A 9,900-nucleotide genomic window follows, 5' to 3' on the forward strand; every position below is an offset into this window, starting at 1 on the left:
AGAGAGAGAGAGTGTGTGTGTGTGAGGGAGAGAGTGTGTGTGTGTGTGTGTGTGTGTATGTGTGTTTACATGTGTGTGCATGTGTGTGTGTGTGTGCGCTTGAGAAACTGGAGGGGGTGAGAGTGTGTAGTGGGAGACAGAATGTGTGTGTGAGGGAGACAGAGTGCTTGTGGGACTGTGTGTGTGTGTGTGTGTGAGTGTGTGTGTGTGTGTGTGAGAGTGTATAATGTGTTGCGGTCACCTTTACTGTGACATGAACCCAAGATCATTTGAGTGCCAGCATGGTTTTGCCAATATACCATATGATGCAGACAAGAATGCCCCTGGGATCTTGGGTTCATGTCGCACTAATGGTGACCCCACCACACTGTACACTCACACAGACACACGTATACATACACACACTCACTCACACACACACACACACTCTCTCTCTCTCACAACCACACACACAGACACATGCAAACATACACACCACACTCTCTCTCTCCCTCACACACACACTCTCTCTCCCACACGCACACACACTCACTCTCTCTCTCTCTCACACACACACACACATATACACACATACACACACATGCACACACACACACACATACTCCCTCTCCCACATATGCACACACACTCTCTCTGCCTCACACACACACACTCTCTCCCAGACGCACACACATACACGCACTTTCTCTCTTCCCTCCCCCAGCTCCCCAACACCTCCCACCGCGACACACACACACGCACTCTCTCAATCTGCCCCTAACAAACCCCGACACACACTCTCTCTCTCTCTCTATCCTCCACACACACACACACACACACACACACACACACACGCACGCACACACATGTAAATCTATGGGGTGAATTTATATTTGCCGATATAGTCTATTTTGTTTTAAAAGCACATAATTTACAGACAGTCAATCACTGTGGCGTTTTATAAATTCCTACTTTAGAAATAAAACCAAAACACAAACAGGTTCTAAACAAGGCCTCAAACCTAACATGCATTGACTGACATACAATCTCACCTCTTTACACTTCTAAAACCCTTAGTTATCTCAGGACAGTGTCTTGAAAGAAATTTGGGAATTTGCATACACATACGAATCAATTAAAACATTCTAACTGATTAAAGATTTAACAGCATATCTTAGGTTTGTTTAATACGTTCTTATCAGTGATGTAACACTTTGATCTTTTTCTTATAAATTCTGTGTCTGATACCACCTCTCTCACAAACACCTGAAGAAGGAACGAGGCTCTGAAAGCTTATGTTTTCAAATTAACCTGTTGGCCTATAACCTGGCATTGTGTGATTTCTAATCTTCACTATGAGTTGGTGGTGAAGGTGAGTGTTGAAGTTGATAGAAAAAAGCAGGTTGCTTTGTCTGGGTGGTCAAGCTTCTTGAGTGTTTTTACCTACCCAGATAGGTGCAAAGTATTCTAACACATTATTGATGTATACTTTGTAGATTTTGGACAAACTTTGGGGAGAAGCTGTGCTACAGAAGCTAGCTTCTGAGATGCTCTTGTGGCCATGGTATTTATATGGCTGGTGCAATTCAATCTCTGAACAATAGTAGTTCCCAGAATGTTGAAAGTGTGGAATTCAGTGAAGTTAAAGCCATTGAATGCCAACAGAAGATGGCTATATTCTCTATTGTTGGTCATTTTATGGCAGTTGTAGGTTGCAAATACTATTTGCCACTTGTCAGTCCAAGCCTGGTTGTTGTCTGAGCCTTACTGCATGTGAACACAAGTTGCTTCAGTATCTGGAGTATGGAATAGTGCTGAGCATTTTGCAATCACTAATGAATAGCCCCACTTCTGACCTCATAATAGGAGGAAGTTCATTGATGAAGCAACTGAAGACCTTTGGGCTCTGGGCACTATCTTGAGGAACACCTGCAATGATTTCCTGGGTCTGAAATGATTTTAAATATTGCTAAAAGGAGACCAGAAGTTGAAGCTTTTCGTCTTGCATTCATCAGAACTAGAATACAAGAAACAGACATGAAATACTGAATGAAATGAAGATGCTGATTGGTTGAGCCACCATTGAAAGATCAGTTATCCATTGGACTTCATGCTCAGGCCAAGCTGGTAGATTCTGATGGGTCAAAGTGTTTCCACATTGCATCAGTACCACCCATACATATTCATCCATGATGGGCATGGGTATTTTACTTTCAGGGAGGCAGTTACCACCTTGGCATCCACTAATACACTGGCACTGCCCCCTGCAGGACAGACTGGCCCAGAAGGGCACCAAGACAACCAGCAGAGTATGGGGACAGGAACCTATTACGCAGCATGGGTCAGGATGCCTACCAGGCTTCTCCCTTGTTCTCTCAACAAGCATTCACCTGGTGCCTTTTGACATGCTCACAGCATTGATGACTTGCCTTGCCCTGCCATACCTTGCAATGGCAAATAGTGCAATCAGACAGCCTGGGGACAGTCCTAAGTCAAAGGCAGGTGCATTTTGATTCATTTCAGCGTGTCAGTTCAGTCCAGCACACGTGGTGAATAGCAGTTTCATTCACGCTGAACACACGGCATCTGAAACAGCAGTGCAACAACGTCTGAAAGGCTTAGGGGAGTGGTTGACAGTATAGTCCGTGGGGGATCCCTGTTAGTCAGTAGGACCCAGCACAGTTGTTCAAGGGCAGACTCCTGCATCAGTTCTGGGCTTTGGATATAGTGAAGTGCAATATTGAGAATGGCTGCGAAAGGATTCGCAATTGGGAGGAAGGGAGCTGTATCTGCAACCGGTCGCTGGGAATTCCCAAGGAAACAATATTGTTCTGAAAAACATGATATCTTGGCAACACCAACATGTAGGGTCACTATGCTGCAGCATGACACTGTCAGTTGCACTTCCCTATCACTGTCACTGCTGAGAATCTTCCTCAAATGTAACTCCTGCACACAATCAGCCAGAGAGTAGGAATTGATTGGCGTAGGCAGAGTTTGGGAGGGCACCTAAGGTATTGGAATTAATATCCTGTACACGCATTGCCACCTCTGCTCCCACATGATGTTTTGGTGCTCATCATACACTTCCAATCATTGTGCCTCATTAATGGCCAAGAGGAGATGCTGCAGGACACGATGAAGTGGTCTACCATCAAAGCAGAGAGGATCAACCACATAAATGGTGAAGCACAAGGGTTTATGAAGTGTAAGAACTATTGACAGATCATTGATTGAAAGCTAAACTTTCAACACAACATAAGAAACCTAACAAACTATCTATGCCACTTACAGAGAGCAAATTATTTACAAGATTTCCAGTCAGTGCCCACAAGTGCCTTTAGTAGATTTTTCTCTTCCTGTTCTTCACACTGTGATACACTCAGCTCCTCTGCTTCACAGATGGAGTGGAGGATGCCAGCTCCATAATGTTGCCCATTTCTCCTGGAGGTTTGGTCAGGTGAACCTGGAGGAGTTTGATTCTGGATGGACCACACATGCCGAGAATCTTCTTACCTGAGACAGGGCCAGAGAGGCCATATAGGCTACTCTTATTTCAATGTTCAGATCCTTCTGTCACTCAGGTCTGTTTCATACCAGCAAAACTTTGTAAACAGGGATCTTTTCATTCCATTCCCTCCTCTCCCATTCCCCTATGGTCAGAGTGACAGGACAAACTCAGATTTAATATCTCTTAATTTTTGTTTTTCACTTTTGAATCCCAGCCTTGCCAAGATTCCTTGTGAAAGTCACTTAACCTTTTCTACGTCGCACCATTACGATACATTGTTTCCTATTCTCTGGATTTGAAAGTTTGTCTTTGCACCTAGGCCTATGGTTTCATTTTTAATAATGAAACTAATGAAACTGCAGAACTAATGAGGAAATGGAAAATCTTCTCATCACTCCTTATAAATGAAACCATAGGCCTAGGTGCAAGGACAAACTTTCAAGTCCAGAGATGGGTGGCACGGTAGCTCAGCGGTTAGCACTGCTGCCTCAAAGCACCAGGGACCTGGGTTCAATTCCAGTTTCCTATCACAATCCAAAGATGTGTAGGGTAGGTGGTTTGGCCATGCTAAATTGCCCATAGTGCCCAGAGATGTTTAGGTTAGGTGGGTGAGACATGGAAAATTGGGGGAATGGATCTGTGTGGGATGATCTTCAGAGGGGACTTGTTGGGCCAAATGGCCTGTTTCCACATTGTCTATTCTATTCTATGATTCTATTATTGATTGTCAGGAAAAATCCAACTGGTTCACTTGTGTCCTTCAGGAAAGGAAATCTGCCCTCCCCACCTGGACTACGTGTGAGTCCAGAGCCACAGCAATGTGATTGATTCTCAATTGCCCTTAGAAATGACCTAGCAAGCCATTCAGTTGTATCAAGTACTACGAAGTCTCAACAAAGAAATGAAACCAAACAGATCACCTGGCATTGACAATGGCACCAGAAAAGACAATGGTAGAAATAGCCCTGTCGACCCTGCAAAATACTCCTTACCAACATTTGAGGACTAGTGCCAACAGGGGGAGACTAGTTACCAACCGCCCCAGTCATACTTATGGAATCATACCTTACAGACAATGTCCCAGACACCACCATCACCATCCCTGGATATGTCCTGTCCCACCAGCAGGACAAACCCAGCAAAGGTGGAGGCACAGTAGAATACAGTCAGAGGGAGTTGCCCTGGGAACCTCCACATTGACTCTGGACCCCATGAAGTCTCATGGTTTCAGGTTAAACATGAGCAAGGATTTCCTTCTGCTGATTACCATTGTACCGTCTTCCCTCAGCTGATGAATCAGTCCTCCTCCATGTTGAACAACATTTGGAGGAAGCACTGAGGGTGACAATGGTGTAAAATGTACTCTGGGTGGGTGATTTCAATGTTCACAAGCAAGAGTGGAAAAGCAGCAGCACTACTGAATGAACTGGTTGGATCCTAAAGCACATAGGGATTCAACCATATCTGCAGCAGGTGGTGAGGGAATCAACAAGAGGGAAAAACATGCCTGACCTCATCCTTACCAATCTGCCTGCTGCTGACGCATCTGTCCATGACAGTATCGGTAAGAGTGACCATCACACAGTCCTTGTGGAGATGAAGCCCCGCCTTCGCATTGAGAATATCCTCCATTGTGCCGTGTGACACTGTCAGCGTGCTAAATGGGACAGACTTTGAACAGATCTAGCAACTCAAGACTGGGTATCCTTGGGCCATCAACAGCAACAGAAATACAATCCAGCACAATCTGCAAACTCATGGCCTGGCATATCCCCCACTCAACCATCAAGCTAGGGATTCAAACCTGGCTCAATGGAGACTGCAGGAGGACATGCCAGGAGCAGCACCAGGCATACCTGATAATGAGGTGTCAACCTGGTGAAGCTACCAAACAGGACTATTTGTGTGCTAAACAACATGAGCAGCAAGTGATAGACAGAGCTAAGCAATCCCACACAAGCACATCAGATCTATGTTCTGCAGTCTTGCCACATTCAGTTGGAAATGATGGTGGACAATTAAACAACTCACTGGAGGAAGAGGGTCCACAGATATCCCCATCCTCAATGATGGAAGAGCCCACCACGTCTGTGCAAAAGATAAGACTGAAGCATTTGTAGCAATCTTCAGCCAGAAGTGTCAAGTGGATGATCCATCTCGGCCTCCTCCAGTGGTTCCCAGTATCACAGCCAATTTGATTTGCCTCACATGATATCAAGAAACGGTTGAAGGCACTATATATGGCAAAGACTATGGCCCTTGACAACAGTCTGGCAATTGTACTGAAGACTTATGCTTCAGAACTCTCTGCACCCCTAGCCAAGCTATTCCAGTACAATTACAACACTGATATCTACCTCACAATATTGAAATTTGCTATGTCCTGTAAGAAAAAGCAGGACAAATCCAATCTGGCCAATTATCATTCCATCAGTTTACTCTCAATCAAGAGTAAAGTGATGGAAGATATCATTAACAGTGCTATCAAGCAGCACCTGCTCAGCAATAATTTGCTCAGTGATGCCCAGTTTCAGTTCTGCCAGGACCACTCAGCTTCTGACATCATTACAGCCTGAGGTCACAGATGGACAAAAGCACTGAATTCCAGAGATAAGAGTGACAGTCCATAACATCAAGGCTGCATTTGATGAGTGTAGCATCAGGGAGCACAAGCAAAACTGGAATCAATGAGGTATCAGGGGCAAACTCTCTGCTGGTTGGAGTCATACCTGGCACATAGGAAGATGGTCATGGTTGTTGAAAGTCAATCATCTCAGCTCCAGGATATATCTGCAGGAGTTCCTTGGGGTAGTGTCCTAGACCCAACCATCTTTATTTGCTTCATCAACGACCTTCTCTCCATCATAGAGTCAGAACTGGGGATGTTAGACAATGATTGCACAATGTTCAGCACCATTCGTGACCCCTCAAATGCTGGAGCAGTCCATGTTCAAATACAACAAAACCTGGAAAATATCTAGGCTTGGGCTGACAAGTGGCAAGTAACATTCGCACCACACAACGACCACATCAAATAAGAGACAATCTAACTGCTGTCCCTTGGCATTCAATGATGCTACCATCACTGAAACCCCCATTTATCAACATCCTTGGGATTACCATTGACCAGAAACTCAACTGGACTTGCCACATAAACACAGTGGCTACAAGAGCAGGTCAGGGGCTAGGAATACTGCATTAAGTAACTCACCTCCTGATTCCTCAAAGCCTGTCCACCATCTACAAGGCACAAGTCAGGAATGTGATGGAATTCTCCCCACTTGCCTGGATGAGTGCAATCCCAACAAAACTCAAGAAGCTTGGCACCATCCAGGACAAAACATCTACTCCCTTCACCATCATGGATGCTCAGTCGTAGCAGTGTGTACTAACTCCAAGATGCACTGCAGAAATTCACCAAAGATCCTTAGATAGCATGTTCCAAACCCATGTCTACTTCTATCTAGAAGGAGGAGGGCAGCAGGTACATGGGAACAACACCACCTGCAAGATTCCCCCCTCCAAACCACTCACCACCCTGACTTGGAAATATATTGCTGTTCTTTCACTGTTGGTGGGTCAAAAACCTGGAATTCCATCCCTAATGAAATTATGGGTCAACCTACAGCAGATGGGCTGCAGCACTTCAAGAAGGCAGCTCACCACCACCTTCCCCAGGGACAGGCAATAACTGCTGGCCAGCCAGCATCACCCGTGTTCCATGAATAAATAAAAACAAAATTAGGGCTGTTTCTTTTATGGGAAAACCTGTATATTTTCTAACTTACCCTGCACTTCATGCTGGCCTCTTTTGCTGTAAATATTCATGTATATTTTATCAATTTCCAGTGGTTCCATTCCTGGTACTCACTCCACATAACATTTTCATATGAATGATTCTTTTCTCTCTTAATGCTTCTGTTGAAAGCAGGTAAGTAATATGATACAAGGCCATTAACCTTACAAACAACAAATCAGCCAAACTAGTTTTAACTCTTTAAACAGCTTTAAAGACTCTAAACAGCTCCTGGTTGTGCGAATACACACAGTTCACTGAAATGAGTTGGATTAGTTTTCTGCATCATGTAAAATTCTTAATGCTTACTGATTTCAAACCACTGTACAAATCATTCTTGGTCAATCAATACGTTTTCCAGATCTCATCACATGGCTCAATGTTAATGTATTTTCATACCTCTTCTAATAAGCTGTTCCAGCACATTTACACCATTAATTGTATTGTATAAAATCAAGAATCTTTTGAACAGGAAAATTGCAAATGTTACACCCTTGTCCAAAGAAATATGCAAAAATAATCCCTTCATATGCAGATCATTTATTTCATTGATGTGGAAGCTTTACTAAACAATTCTTTGGGACTTGGGAAACTGCAGGAAAATTAAGAAAAACCAGCATAGATTTGTTAAGGGCAAATCACATTCACTAACTTGCCTAATTTTTTTCTGATGAGGTAACACAGATGGCTGATAGGAGAGATGTTGTTGTTGTGGGATACATGGTCTTCCAAAAAAAATTGTTAAATTGTCATGGCATATGTGAGCAAAGTTAGAACGCATGGCGTAAAAGAAACTGCAGCAACATAGATATAAAACTGACTGAGTGGCAGGAGTAATGGTGAATTGTTATATTTTTGGATAGGAGGGAAGTTTGCAGTGGAGTTCCCCAGGATCACTTCTAGTACATCCGCACTTCATATATATAGTTTGTTTGATTTATATTAACAACCTATGCCTAGTGTACAGGACACAATTTCAAAATTGCAGCTAATAGAAAATTTGGAAGTTTGGACAATAGTATAAACCTCAAGAGGATGTAGACAAGTAGGTGAAATACGTAGAAAAGTGGCTGAGAATATAGAATTCAAGGAAGGGTGAAGTTATTCATTTTGTTTAGAAGAATGAGGAAATTCAATTTAAAATAAACGGCACAATTCTAAAGACAGCAGAGAGGCCCGGGTATATATGTGCATAAATAATTGAAGGTGGTAGGACAATTTTTCTTTATTTATCCTTTCATGGGATGTGGCCATCACTGGAAAAGCCAGTATTTGTTGCGTATCTTAGATTGTCCTTGAAATTGCTAAGTTTTGCAGAGGGCATTTAAGTACCAACAACACTGTTGTGGGTCTGAAGTCAATGTAAGCCTGATTAAGTAAGAATGGAAGAATTCCTTCTCTAAACAACATTAGTCAAGTAAAATAGATGGGTTTTATAATAATTGATGATAGTTCCATTATAACCTTTAATGAGCTTTCAAGTCCAGAATTTATTAATTGAATTTAAACTTGATGTGGAGGTACTGGTGTTGGACTGGGGTGGACAAGGTTAAAATCACATGACACCAGGTTATAGTCAAATAGGTTTATTTGAAGACACAAGCTTTCGGAGTTTCACTCCTTACTTCAGGTGCCAAAGAGAGAGGTGGCATCAGACACAGAATTTATTTCTTTTCCTTATAAATTCTGTGCCCAATGCCACCTCTCTCACTGCCACCCAAAGAAGGAGTGAGACTCTGAAAGCTTGTGTCTTCAAAAAAACCTGTGGACTATAATCTAGTGTTTTGTGATTTTTGAATTTAAGCTTCTCCAACGACATTGTGTAATTTGAATCATATCTCTACTAGCCCCTTAAGCATCCATCACATCCCCACAACCCAACTACATTCACTCCTCTGCCCTGCCCCCCCTCCCCCACTTGAGAGTTTGGTTAATAAAGCTTTTATCAACAGGGGCATAGATTATGAAAGCAACCAGGTTATGTGAAATCTGTATAAACCACTAGTTTGACTTCAAATGGAGAATTGCATCCAGTTGCAGGGTCCAGATTTTAGGAAGGATGTGAATGCATTAGAGATGGTGAAGAAAAGATTCATTAGAATGGTTCCAGGGAACTTGAGATACATTGAGTGATTTGAAAATATTGTACTGTTCTCCTTGAAGAGGAGAATGTCAGAAAAGGATTTGATTAGGGTATCAAAAATCATAAGGGTCTGGACAAAAAAATGCTTCCTATTGGTGGATGGATTGAGATTTTGAGGTTGCAAATTTAAGGTAATTTATAAACGATGCAATGGGGACATGATAAAAAAAAACTTTTCTTCTAGTGACTGGGTAGAATTTGCATGAGAACAAGGTGAAGGCAGGTTCATTTGTGGCATTCAAAAGGGAACTGGATCATTATCTGAAAAGGAGACATTTACAGGTGAAATAACTGCACAGAGACTGGTATCCCATCACCAAGTCATCCTTTATTGATATGTGCACTGTACATGAGCTCTGTCCAACCAGGCCAGATCCAGTACCTCAAATGAGGAGACTCTCTAAATCTGTTGTTTGTATCTGTCAGCCAAGGATCTCTGTTTGGCTGAGGTTAACAACCCCAATCAAGGAT

The sequence above is a fragment of the Rhincodon typus genome, chromosome 25, assembly GCF_021869965.1.
Source record: "Rhincodon typus isolate 14 chromosome 25, sRhiTyp1.1, whole genome shotgun sequence".
Lineage (NCBI taxonomy): Eukaryota > Metazoa > Chordata > Chondrichthyes > Orectolobiformes > Rhincodontidae > Rhincodon > Rhincodon typus.